The following is a 14,812-nucleotide window of genomic DNA, read 5'->3' on the forward strand; positions in this document are numbered from 1 at the left end:
GTGGTGGCAGCATCATGGTTTGGGCCTGCTTTTCTTCAGCAGGGACAGGGAAGATGGTTAAAATTGATTGGAAGATGGATGGAGCCAAATACAGGACCATTCTGGAAGAAAACCTGATGGAGTCTGCAAAAGACCTGAGACTGGGACAGAGATTTGTCAAAAATAAACATATCCAGGTGTTAGAATGGCCAAGTCAAAGTCCAGACCTGAATCCAATCGAGAATCTGTGGAAAGAACTGAAAACTGCTGTTCACAAATGCTCTCCATCCAACCTCACTGAGCTCGAGCTGTTTTGCAAGGAGGAATGGGAAAGAATTTCAGTCTCTCGATGTGCAAAACTGATAGAGACATACCCCAAGCGACTTACAGCTGTAATCGCAGCAAAAGGTGGCGCTACAAAGTATTAACTTAAGGGGGCTGAATAATTTTGCACGCCCAATTTTTCAGTTTTTGTTTGTTAAAAAAGTTTGAAATATCCAATAAATGTCGTTCCACTTCATGATTGTGTCCCATTTGTTGTTGATTCTTCACAAAAAAATACAGTTTTATATCTTTATGTTTGAAGCCTGAAATGTGGCAAAAGGTCGCAAAGTTCAAGGGGGCCGAATACTTTCGCAAGGCACTGTATGGCTGTGAATGGGCTACGAATGAGCTTACGCTTTCTACGTATTCCCCAATGTGTCTACCGCATTGTGACGTCTTTTTACGCATTTATGTTGAAGAATCGCCGTAAGGGACCACATTGAGCAAGTGGTCACATGATGGCTCCCGCAGAAAATCTTGCGGAAAGTACAGAAGTAGCCATTTTTCCAATCGCTTCTTATGAGAAACCAATTGTCCCGGTGGATATTTTATGGAATAGATATGTGAAAAACACCTTGAGGATTGATTCTAAACAACGTTTGCCATGTTTCTGTCGATATTATGGAGCTAATTTGTAAAAAAGTTTGCCTTTGTAGTGATCGCATTTTCCGGTCGATTTCTCGCCAAACGTGAAGAACAAACGGAGCTATTTCGCCAACAAAAATAATATTTTTGGAAAAAAGGAACATTTGCTATCTAACTGGGAGTCTCCTGAGTGAAAACATCCAAAGTTCTTCAAAGGTAAATTATTTAATTTGATTGCTTTTCTTATTTTCGTGAAAATGTTGCCTGCTGCCAGATGCTAGGCTATGATAAACTTACACAAATGCTTGTCTAGCGTTGGCTGTAAAGCATATTTTGAAAATCTGAGATGACAGTGTGATTAACAAAAGGCTAAGCTGTGTCTCAATATATTTCATTTGTGATTTTCAATGGGAACGTTTTCTAGGGATATTTATGTCCGCTGCGTTATGCTAATTAGTTTGAGGCGATGATTACGCTCCCGGATCCGGGATGGGCAGTATCAAGAAGTTAAGAGCCAATAAAACGGCAGCCATCCTCTCCAGCGCCATCATATGTGCATTAGTTAATTGCAGTCAATGAAGAGCACAACCACAGGTTAATACTGTAAGTGTGTGACAGGAAATAAAACTTTGGCCTTTTGAAAAGGATACAAGATCAAGTCGCTGAGCTGAAACCAGATCTGAAAATGATTTTCCTGCTTTGCATTATTCATCAGGAAGTGCTCTGTAAATGTGTTTCTAAAACTGAGCCATGTTGTGGATACAGTCACTAAAGTGGTAAACTTCATAAGAGCAAAATCTTTAAACCACAGGCAGTTTGTCTCACTGTTGGAAGAGACCGAGTCGGGTCATGCAGATCTCCCCTACCACACAAACATGAGATGGCTGAGATTGGGGAAGGTGCTTAAAAAGATGTGGGACCTGAAGTCGGAAATTGATGAGTTTTTGCAAATGAAAGGAAAATTTGTGGATTCCCTCAACTGCAAGATAAAGAATGGTTGATTGATTTTGCCCTCAATGGACATCATGGCCCTTCTGAATAAACTGAATTTCAAACTACAAGGGAAGGGCCTTTTTGCATATCAGATGCCCAGCCTTGTCAAAGCCTTCAAGGGAAAATTACTCCTCCTGACCCACCAAGTAGAAGCCAACAGTCTCACCCACCTTCCGACACTACTAGTCTGTTTCCTATCAGATGACCAGCGGGAGAAGTATACATCTCTGCTGTGTGCTTTGAATGGCGAGTTTTCTTGTTGTTTTGAGGATTTCAAAGTGTTGGAAAATGACATGCTTTTGGTTTCCTCTCCATTCACTTTCAATGTGGATAATGCTCCCACTGACCTGCAACTTGAGCTTATCGATCTTGAGTCTGATGCAGTGATTGGAGAACCATTCAAAACAATGTCACTGACGAGGTTCTATGCATCTTTCGACGAACAAAACTTTCCAAAGATTAGGAGTCATGCTCAGAAGATGTTGGTACTGTTTGGTCAACCTATGGATTTAAACAGACATTTTCAGTGATGAAATATAACAAGTCAAGGCACAGATCATCGCTTACTGACTCTCACCTCTCATCAATCCTGCGCATAGCGACGTCAGAAACTATACCTGACTTCACTACTCTAGTCAATGCCCATCAGAGACTTCACTCCTCACACTGATTGAGTAGTTTAAGTGTAATGTTGAGCTCTCTCACTTTCTTGTGTTGTTGTGCATACCTGTTAACTCTAGCAACTCCCCATCCCGGGTCCGGGAGCGTAATCATCGACTGACACTAATTAGCATAACGCAACGGACATAAATATTAATAGAAAATATTCCTATTCATGAAAATCACAAGTGAAATATATTGAGACACAGCTTAGCCTTTTGTTAATCACCCTGTCATCTCAGATTTTCAAAATATGCTTTACAGTCAAAGCTAGACAAGCATTTGTGTAACTTTATCGATAGCCTAGCATAGCATTTTGTCCAGCTAGCAACAGGTAACTTGGTCACGGAAATCAGAAAAGCAATCAAATTAAATCGTTTACCTTTGATGAGCTTCGGATGTTTTCACTCACGAGACTCCCAGTTAGATATCCAATGTTCCTTTTTTCCAAAAATATTATTTTTGTTGGCGAAATAGCTCCGTTTGTTCTTCACGTTTGGCTGAGAAATCGACCAGAAATTGCAGTCACGAAAATGCCGAAAAATATTCAAAATTAGCTCCATAATATCGACAGAAACATGGCAAACATTGTTTACAATCAATCCTCAAGGTGTTTTTCAAATATCTATTCGATAATATATCCACCGGGACAATTGGTTTTTCAGTAGGACCGATTGGAATAATGGCTACCTCTGTATTTTACGCAATAATCACTCTGAGAGCCATCAGGTGACCACTTGCGCAATGTAGCCGCTATGTCACAATGCTGCAGACACCTTGGGGAATACGGAGAAAAAGTAATCTGGTTGAGCATTCACTGCTCAATAGGGACGCATTGGAACGCAGAGCTTTCAAAAGATGAGTCACTTCCGGATTGGATTTTTCTCAGGCTTTCGCCTGCAATATCAGTTCTGTAATACTCACAGACAATGTTTTTACAGTTTTGGAAGCTTTAGAGTGTTTTCTATCCTAAGCTGTCAATTATATGCATATTCTAGCATCTTGTCCTGACAAAATATCCCGTTTCCTATGGGAAAGTTATTTTTCCAAAAATGAAAATACTGCCCCCTAGTCACAAAAGGTTTTTTAATTAACAAGAGTTCTGTCCGTGGTGCTGAATGCACAGTGTACTTTCCCTCTGTGTAGTTCATTGCATGTTTAATAATGAAAATACCTACCAAAAGAAGAACATAGATGTGGTTTATTTCTGTGCATGTTAAAAAATTAAAATAAGTAGCATATCTGGACATGATTTACAGTAGATATATCTGTCAACATAGTCATAGACATGATGTATCCTGTAATATGATTCTGGCCCGCGATGGCAAAAATATATTCTAATGTGGCCCTGCATGGAAAATAATTGCCCGGGCCTAATCTAGACCATACACAATAAATGTGTATGAGCTACGAGCAAAATAAGTTGTAATGAGGTAACTTTATAGTTACATAGCTAGCTACCTATGCTAATGTTAGCTAATGTTAGCTAGACTGCCTCGCTAGCTAATGTTAGCTAGCCTGTCTGGCTCATATTATCAAAAGATAGCTACATAACCAGCAATAACATTATCTAACGCCGTTAGCTAAGTTGTACCAGAGGGGTCATCATATTCCAGTATCTCTGGTTATACTCACCACCACCGGTCATGGGTTTGACAATTGGCAGCGTGCAGAAGTGGTAGCGTCAGATGTTATTGGGCCATCTAGCAATATTGTAGGTACTGCGTTCACAGATAGGATTAACTTGGAATGGATAACGAAATCCACTTGGTTGAAGTTTGAAAAGCATTCCCGAGTGAAATGTGTGTTGCACACCAAGCTACTGATGCTGGTGGAGACTTGTGGACCGGCGGACTGCAACCACCTGTCCCGCATGGTAGTACTTTCAGCAGGGCATGAAAACTAATGACTGCCGTGCTTCCTGGAACCATGCATTTTCAAACTGATGGCATGGTCTTGGCTAACTAATGTTACTAGCTACTACAATGACTATGACTACTACTACTAACTAACCTTAATAATGATCTAGCTCTAATCTAGTGGATACTATGCTAATACTAACTTAAACTTACTATACTCTATCTCTAGCTCCGTCTCAAAGAGGACAATTTGAACGTGGACCTGAGGCTTTAAATGGGTGTTGCCATTCTGTGTTTTCAGCAAGAGGGGGCATGAATTGTTTACATCCATACCTAACCCTCAGGAAAACTGTGGCGTATCCTTGATTCTGTGACATACTCATATTTCTCATCATCTCATAAATCTCAGCTTTGAACGAGACTGACTTTATGACCAAAATGATCCTATATACACTTTGTGGTGCATTTTTACACCATAATAAATGTTTCTGACTCATGTCAATGCCACATAGGCCATTTTAAAACGGAGAAGTTGTTTTTTAAATGCTTTAATAAGATTGAAACCCTGGGCTAAAGTTTCAGCACAGCCACCTTGATAAGAGGCTAATAAAATGGAAGACAGAAATATAAATCTGCTACACTCTGATTGGAGAGGCACTGCCAAAAATAGAACGTTTCTGCATAGTGTCTACTCACCTGTGCATACGAACCAACACATTTAATATTGATACAATGAATATGAATGTAGACTATGCAACTTCATGGTTGACGGACAAAATTTGGTATTCCACTAGAAACGCTAAAATTGTAATGGCACATTCTAGTGGCAGACACACTTACACAAAGTGAGTGCTCTAAATATAATGAGCTATCTTGTTATCATTTGCCTGTTTTATTCATTTATTCATGAGTTGGGTCCTTAACTGAGCCCAGTAGACTGCTGTCAGCTCAGAGATGAGTTACTCCAGGGTTTCCCAACCCTCCCTAGCACTACACAGCTGATTCCAAAAACCAACTCATCATCAAACTTTGATTATTTTAATCAGCTGTGTAGTGCTAGGAAGAAAAAAAAACGAAGTGGGCACTGAGAGATAGAAAGAGAATTAGAAGGATGGATAGAGAGGGATTATTACTGCCTTTTAATTAGATGGTTGTGTAGGAGAGGGGGGGGGAATTTAGAGATGAGCAAAAGAGGAGCGGAGAGAAGGTTGTTCAGTGTTTCTGGGATGGGAGATTCAGTAAATGGGCTTAGAGGTTTTGAGAGTATCAGATAGGAGGGATTTGTTAGTAGTGATTCACTTCAGGGAATCAGTTTTGAGTTTGACAGAAGAATCATTTAGATATCTGTGAGATAGTATCAGGCAAAAGGTCTGGGGGTGAAAGAGTGAAGAGGAGAAAAGGGTGAAAGGAGAGTATTTTTGAGTGAATGAGGACAGATCGGGTGTGGCTCCTGAGGTAGGAATGTGAAAGAGGGCAATGTTTGAGGAAGATAGAATTAGGGAATAGAAGGAGACGGAAAATTACGGAAGACAGGACAAATTGAGAAGTGTCTTCTGAGAGAGAGAGAGAGAGAGAGAGAATCAGAGGAACAGTAACAAGGGAGAGGAGAGACGTGAGGAGAAAATAAGTAGTTGTTAGTGAAGTCCAGAGAGGAGGTGTGAGCCCTCCATCACACTGTTGATTACTACAGAAGGAGGCTCTGTGGAATTCTATTACATCTCCCTGCTGCCTGTGCGCTCTGTGTGCCTGTTCCTCTGCCAGCCTTATTAACACGCACACACACACACACACACCTGCATTCCGTTGATGATCTCATTGTATCTCATTATTTCACAGTTCCCTCTTTTTCTCTCTCCCTCTTACTCTCTCACCATTTCTAAGGCCCATGTTGCTAGGCAAAGTGAGACTGGCCCAGCGTCGTCCGGGTTCGGGGAGGGTTTGTTCGGGGTAGGACGACATTGTAAATAATAATTTGTTCTTAACTGACTTGCCTAGTTAAATAAAGGTTAAATAAAACATTTAAATCAACAATAACAGTAAAATATAAATATTAGTAATGGTGATTGTACTGTATATACATAATATACAGTCAGGTCCATAACTATTGGCATCCTTGATAAAGATGAGCAAAAAATTGTGAATAAAATAAATATTATAAATCTTGAGCTGTAAGGTATGCTTGAGAAAATTGGTAAATTATATTATTTTATACTAGAGATAAATCTATTTTGTTTAGAAGCTAAGATTGGGATCAAAAGTATTGGCACCCGTGTTTTCAATACTCTAGCACCCTCCCCTGGCAAGGATAGCAACACTGAGCCTTTTTCAAAAAGATTTCTGAGATTGGAGAACACATTGGGAGAGATCTTAGACCATTCCTCCATACAGAATCTTTCCAGATCCTTGTTATCCTTCGTCTGCCCCATTCAATTCAAACCACAGCATGTTGATTTGGTGGTCAATTAACCATTTATTTGTGGATTTTGATTAGTGCTTGGGATTAATGTCTTGCTGGAAGATCCACTTACGCCCAAGTGTCAACCTACTGGCAGAGTCAACCAGGTTTTTGGCTAAAATGTCCAAGTACTTGGTCAAGTTCAAGAGGCCATTGTCCTTAACAAGGGCCCCAGGACAAGTGAATAGGTACTATGAGATACAATGAAATTATCTATGGAATGTACAGTGCCTTGCGAAAGTATTCGGCCCCCTTGCACTTTGCGACCTTTTGCCACATTTCAGGCTTCAAACATAAAGATATAAAACTGTATTTTTTTGTGAAGAATCAACAACAAGTGGTGCACAATCATGAAGTGGAACAACATTTATTGGATATTTCAAACTTTTTTAACAAATCAAAAACTGAAAAATTGGGCGTGCAAAATTATTCAGCCCCTTTACTTTCAGTGCAGCAAACTCTCTCCAGAAGTTCAGTGAGGATCTCTGAATGATCCAATGTTGACCTAAATGACTAATGATGATAAATACAATCCACCTGTGTGTAATCAAGTCTCCGTATAAATGCACCTGCGCTGTGATAGTCTCAGAGGTCCGTTAAAAGCGCAGAGAGCATCATGAAGAACAAGGAACACACCAGGCAGGTCCGAGATACTGTTGTGAAGAAGTTTAAAGCCGGATTTGGATACAAAAAGATTTCCCAAGCTTTAAACATCCAAAGGAGCACTGTTCAAGCGATAATATTGAAATGGAAGGAGTATCAGACCACTGCAAATCTACCAAGACCTGGCCGTCCCTCTAAACTTTCAGCTCATACAAGGAGAAGACTGATCAGAGATGCAGCCAAGAGGCCCATGATCACTCTGGATGAACTGCAGAGATCTACAGCTGAGGTGGGAGACTCTGTCCATAGGACAACAATAAGTTGTATATTGCACAAATCTGGCCTTTATGGAAGAGTGGCAAGAAGAAAGCCATTTCTTAAAGATATCCATAAAAAGTGTTGTTTAAAGTTTGCCACAAGCCACCTGGGAGACACACCAAACATGTGGAAGAAGGTGCTTTGGTCAGATGAAACCAAAATTGAACTTTTTGGCAACAATGCAAAACGTTATGTTTGGCGTAAAAGCAACATAGCTCATCACCTTGAACACACCATTCCCACTGTCAAACATGGTGGTGGCAGCATCATGGTTTGGGCCTGCTTTTCTTCAGCAGGGACAGGGAAGATGGTTAAAATTGATGGGAAGATGGATGGAGCCAAATACAGGACCATTCTGGAAGAAAACCTGATGGAGTCTGCAAAAGACCTGAGACTGGGACGGAGATTTGTCTTCCAACAAGACAATGATCCAAAACATAAAGCAAAATCTACAATGGAATGGTTCAAAAATAAACATATCCAGGTGTTAGAATGGCCAAGTCAAAGTCCAGACCTGAATCCAATCGAGAATCTGTGGAAAGAACTGAAAACTGCTGTTCACAAATGCTCTCCATCGAACCTCACTGAGCTCAAGCTGTTTTGCAAGGAGGAATGGGAAAAAATGTCAGTCTCTCGATGTGCAAAACTGATAGAGACATACCCCAAGCGACTTACAGCTGTAATCGCAGCAAAAGGTGGCGCTACAAAGTATTAACTTAAGGGGGCTGAATAATTTTGCACGCCCAATTTTTCAGTTTTTGATTTGTTAAAAAAGTTTGAAATATCCAATAAATGTCATTCCACTTCATGATTGTGTCCCACTTGTTGTTGATTCTTCACAAAAAAATACAGTTTTATATCTTTATGTTTGAAGCCTGAAATGTTGCAAAAGGTCGCAAAGTTCAAGGGGGCCGAATACTTTCGCAAGGCACTGTAGATGTGCATGCAGGTGTCAGTAGTGTGTGTGTGTGTGTTTGTGTCTGTGTGTGCACATGGTTTTGTATGGGTGTGTGTGGATAATAAGTACAGCATATGAGCGTATTACATTGTCGTGGAAATTATTACACAGGGACACTCAAACTCAATCTTAAATGAATCATTGTTTATTGTCATCTCACTGGAGAGTTTCCAACCAACTCAACGCACCATACACATTTCAATCAGGATCTCTGTCTGGGCAGTCCCAGCAGTTGTTTTTTATATGGCTATACACAGACAAGTTATATTTGCATTATTTAGCATAATTGATTAATCATAACCATTTTGTTTCATTCACGTGACCGACCAATACTTGTTCATAACATGTGACAGACCAATACCTCACGGGGCTGCTTCTCTCTAAGCTGAGACCTTGAAATAGAGATATATTTTGTTCGTTCTCAAAACAAGGTCAGGGCATTCTGCCAAATTGCAGATACTGATAAGTGAGGATTTGTTAAATCAGTCACTTGCATGAACATATAAATTGGTTATTAGAACAGCACATGAATAGAACACAGAAACTAATTTTCAGAAAAGCACAAACATTAAAATGCCCATTATATTCCATCCTTTTATCACCGGTTTGATAATAATCATTACATTTTAATGCAAATATTTAGATTTGAGCTTCTATAAAAAAAATCCTATACTCCGATTAAAGTAATGGAAATCAACACAAAAAAATAGACACTTCATAATTTCAAACACTCCATTCTGTGTTATACAATCCACTTAGTATGGTAATATTATACTCATAACAAAGGTTATACTTCATTAATGGGTGTGAGAATCAAACAAATACACACATACACAAGGGATCTTTAGGTGAATAAATCTCTCAATGTTAGCCATTGTTTCCATATTTCTTACCACAATCGGGATGCGTTGACCTATGTTTTTCACTAACTGTCCCTGGGACAACAACTTAGTCAAAATATAAAACCCAGTTGTTTAACAATTCCTCTAAGACATTCAAAAGGTTGGTGCATGCTCATCAGATCAGTGTTCCACATAATGTAAACCGGTTAAGGGTTTAATAACAAATCACAGGTAAGAGAGAGAGAGAACACATCTTAGAACAGTTTCACACCAACCTGGTTAAGAATGAGTTTGGGACAAGAATTTCCCAAGCTACAATCTAGTGTCCCTCCTCACATTTTTAGGGCACAGCTCTGTCTCTAGAAACCTTGCCTTTCCAAATCATAATTATAACTATTGATAAATGTTCTAACCCAATTTTAGAATGACAGTCCTAAGTACTTCACGTTGGTTCTATCACTTTAATTTAAGACTCTCACTTTTCTCATCACTTGTGGTAATGACAGATTGGTATTTTAACGCAATATGTATTTCAATGCAAAATGTAAATTACTATACTATATGCAGTGTGTAGACCTCCACAATCAACCTGATACCCCAAATAAACAATAGTGGGTAAGCCTAAATCAAGTACGGGCACGGTTAAACCCCGTCCCCTGTCCCCGGCGCTCATCCTTCCATTCCTGGCATTTATTCATGTTCTTCTTCAGATAGTGTTTCAGTTCGTCTTTTTAATGGCACATGTTCAAAGTGGATGACCCTTGATAATGTCTCTCACCTGAGCCGCCACTGTCCTTTAGACTCAGTAGAGGATGCCAGTAGAGGATGCCTGGGGTTGTTCTCTAAAAGTTCTTTCCTCACCATCTTAAATAAGCATGCCCCATTCCATTTTTTTTTAGCTAAGAACAGATATAGCCCCTGGTTCACTCCTGATTTGACTTCCCTTGACCAGCACAAAAACATCCTGTGGCGTACTGCATTAGCATCGAATAGCCCCCGCGATATGCAGCTTCTCAGGAAAGTCAGGAACCAATATATATAGTCAGTCAGGAAAGCAAAGGTGAGCTTATTCAAACAGAAATTTGCATCCTGTAGCACTAATTCCAAAAAGTTTTGGGACATTGTAAAGTCCATGGGTAAATACCTGGAGAATAAACCCTGCTCTTCCTTAGCTGCCCATGTCCATTAATGTTGATGATGTGGTTGTTACTGACAGGAAGCACATGGCTGAGCTCTTTAATCAACACTTCATTGAGTCAGGATTCATATTTGACTCAGCCATACCTCCTTGCCCATCCAACATTTCCTAATCTCCCACCCCTTCTAATGCGACTATCCCCAATGCTTCTCCCTCTTTTTCCCTGCAGGCAAAGTTTCTCCCTGCAGGCAGTCACTGAGTCCGAGGTGCTAAAGGAGCTCCTTAAACTTGACCCCCAAAAAACATCTGGGTCAGATGGTTTAGACCCTTTCTTCTTTAAGGTTGCTGCCCCTATCATCGCCAAGCCTATCCCTGACCTTTTTAACCTGTCTCTCCATTTCTGGGAAGGTTCCCATTGCTTGGAAGGCAGCCACGGTTCATCCTTTATTTAAAGGGGGAGATCAAGCTGATCCTAACTGTTATAGGCTTATTTCTATTTTGCCCTGTTTATCAAAAGTGTTGAACAAACTTGCCAATAATCAGCTGACTGGCTTTCTTGATGTCTATAGTATTCTCTCTGGTATGCAATCTGGTTTCCGCTCAGGTTATGGATGTGTCACTGCAACCTTAAAGGTCATCAATGATGTCACCATTGTCCTTGATATTTTTGTTCAGTGTATGTGGAAGGCCTACAATTGTAAAAACACACCAAAAAAGACTGCTGGTCCGGACAGGACTGAAAAAAAGACAGGGGCGTTGTGCTTACTTGGGTGTAGCCTGTACCATGTCGCCACAATCACATTTCATGAATGCCCATCCATGTTTGGCCCACAGTTTGTGAAACAAGCTGTTGCACTGGCTCTATTAGTCATGATTCCTGTGACTAGTCAATTTGGCTATTTTAGCTCTGAAAATCCCAACTTTATCAGGAGGAGTTATCCTGAGCCTATTTGCAATGTGTTTGCACAGCAGGAAATGCAGAAGTATTTTATTTTTTCGCTATGATCAGCTTGTAAAAGATTTACGGATACAAACTTGAAACCACTGATCATAACAATTTAGCCGCTCCTGGACAGCAGTTGTGAGTAGCCTGATTATGCATTCCATATTGTCCATTTTACTTTGACCTTCCCCGTTTTTAGGATATGTTATTTTTTAACATGTCAGCACATCTTTTATTTGATTGGGTGCCTTTTAAGTTAGGCTATTTGATAGGAGAAATGTGCACGATGTAAAACGTTTCTGTCTCATCACATTCTCACACATTTTATCTCCAGCCTGTAGGCTACAGAAAAAGCCACATACTATTTTTACCATATGCTATTTTTCCTTCATGATTTATGTTAGCACACTTATGGGGCGGGATGTTGGTGGAGCGCCACAGTGATATCTCTCCAACAGCACCCTGTAGAGGCACGCTGGGAATTGACAAAATAGGGCATTGCATATCATAGGGCGGCATCAGCGCTCACCTAAAAAGCCCATATGCCACTGGTTGAAAGAAATAGTCACTGTTTTGGGACAGAAATATGTGAGGTTTTATGTATTGTTGGAGGTGCTCAGAAAATTCTGCTCTCAATCTGCTGCCACAGGCGGCCACCTAACCCTGCCTAATGAGCGGTCCGGCCTTGTCCTTTTGGGAGAAATGGTTACTCTTAATGGAGCTTTGTTTTTAATAGAGCTCTGGTCTGCTTGATTTAAATGCTGCCAGAATTTAAATGCTATTTTCTGCACTTGAATGTGTAGCGGGAAAAGTCCCAGTTCTGCCCTGCAGGCATTGTTTGGAGACACCTAAAATACTTGTTCATGAATTCTAACAGAAATATCTCAATGGGTCTTTTTTTCCCATTTGCTTAAGTTAAGATCAGAGATGGGTCCCCATACTTCGCTACTATACAGTAGTATTGGGGTCAAAAATGGAATAGAACAATTTGAGCAACATTTTTATTAGAATATTTGTGTTGCTGAATTTGGATTTGATAGCATAAAAATACTATTTTTTTCACTCTATTTTTTATTTTATTTTTATTTTACCTTTATTTAACCAGGCAAGTCAGTTAAGAACAAATTCTTATTTTCAATGACGGCCTGGGAACAGTGGGTTAACTGCCTGTTCAGGGGCAGAACGACAGATTTGTACCTTGTCAGCTCGGGGGTTTGAACTCGCAACCTTCCGGTTACTAGTCCAACGCTCTAACCACTAGGCTACCCTGCCGCCCCTATGCCTTTATAGCTAGGCTGAAACTCCAAGATGAGCTTATCTCCAGGCCCAGGTAACCATAGCTGGCACTTTGCTTTAATGTAGTTCCAATGTAGGTAAACTGGTGCCAGTTTCCCTGGGATCTGGGTTTCTTCTGATCATGATTTACATTTTTCTAAGTTTACTGTTAGAGCCCATCTTTAGCGGTACTGCTCAACAAGGGATAAGCTCTGTTGTAACAACCTGGTGTAACGTCTTTCTTCTGTGGACGAAGGAGAGGACCAAAGCGCAGCGTGGTTAGTGTTCATCATGTTTAATAAAGACGATAACCGTGAACACTACAAAATACAAAACAACAAATGTGAAAAAACCAAACCAGTTCTGTCTGGTGCAGACAGGCGAAGACAGAAGACAACCACCCACAAAACCCAACACAAAACAGGCTACCTAAATATGGTTCCCAATCAGAGACAATGACTAACACCTGCCTCAGAACCATACCAGGCCAAACATAGAAACGGGAAAACTAGACACACAACATAGAATGCCCACTCTTGTCCTGACCAACACTAAAACAAAGAAAACACAAAATAACTATGGTCAGAACGTGACACCTGGACTCAGGGGTAAAGGTAATGTAGTAAAAGTAAATCTGTGGATGTCAATCCATGTTACAAATTACAAATTGTATGATATGTTACGAATTGCAATTGATGCAAAATGTTAGGAATTTGCTAAACTTATGATATGTTACTAATTCAATTTCTTGTGGTCAACGTTATCTGGGTAGCTAACGTTAGCTAGGCGGCTAACATTAGCTGGGCTAGGGGTTAGGGTAAGGGATTAGGGGTTAGGTTAGGGTTGGCTAACATGCTAAGTAGTTGCAAAGTAGCTAAAAACTAGTAAGTCGATGCAAAGTTGCTAACTAGCTCAAATTGTTCATGACTAGATTCAAACATGCAACCTTTGGGTTGCTATATGTTTGCGTTAAATGCCTACCCATCCACCAAGACCAACTACCCTACTTTAGTTTTTTTGCATTAGGTAACCTTCTGCCTTATGTAACCAGGGTTGCAATTTTCACTGGGGACAGGGGGGACATGTCCACATTTTAAAATAGCATTTGTCCCCCTAGTTGTATCATTGGAATGTGATACAAAATCCGGTAACTGTGTGCTTTAGGACCATGCGAATGCCTCTGAGGAGTCAGGTAGGCTGTTTGGAGTACAGCGCCCATGTATGTAACCATACCAAAAGTAACATATTATATTAATTTGAGTGTCTTGGATTTATATTTACTATGCTATGTTGTCATGACTTCCATCGAAGTCGGCTCCTCTCCTTATTCGGTCTGCGTTTGGCGTCACCGGCTTTCTAGCCATCACCACTCCATTTTTTTCATGTTAGGTGGTGTTAGTTTACACGCTTTACTTTTATGTTCCGTTTTTTGAGCACGTTTGATTTATGTAGTGCTCTCGTTTTTTGGAACTATAATAAAAGTGCGCCTGTTCATTGTACTCTGCTCTCCTGCACCTGACTTTGCGTCCAATACACCATTGACATATGTCTAGTGTGAGTATGTCTAGTCTGAGATTTGGCTGGTTGTAAAACCTTGTTCTGTGGATGACAACAAAACTAAATTGTCAGAGTACAACAAGGACTTAAATCTGTGTGTCAGGTAGGGTGAGGTCTGGGGATGTAAAATATCTTCCCCAGATTACTGCACACACAGATGCCTCTGTAGTTATCGGGGTCAAATTTGGCTCCTTTTTGGTAGATGGGTGTTATTAGTCCTTCATTCCAGAGAAACATCCAGATTCCAGTATTAAGTTAAATAATGTAGGGCTTAAATAATTTAAGCAGTGTCTCCACCAGTTTACGACTGCTCAGTTTCAACA

At 40.2% G+C, this 14,812-nt stretch overlaps 1 protein-coding gene and 1 pseudogene across 1 annotated transcript in view; one reads left to right on the forward strand and one right to left on the reverse strand.

Annotated features, from left to right (window-relative positions):
* LOC110531972 (transmembrane and coiled-coil domains protein 1) overlaps window positions 1–14,812 on the reverse strand; it is a 466,184-nt gene that overhangs the window by 131,988 nt on the left and 319,384 nt on the right. The window lies entirely within an intron of this gene.
* LOC149980908 (general transcription factor II-I repeat domain-containing protein 2B-like) lies at window positions 1,517–4,825 on the forward strand (annotated as a pseudogene).

The sequence above is a fragment of the Oncorhynchus mykiss genome, chromosome 9 (assembly GCF_057628025.1).
Source record: "Oncorhynchus mykiss isolate SJ-2025 chromosome 9, ASM5762802v1, whole genome shotgun sequence".
NCBI classification, from domain to species: Eukaryota; Metazoa; Chordata; class Actinopteri; order Salmoniformes; family Salmonidae; genus Oncorhynchus; species Oncorhynchus mykiss.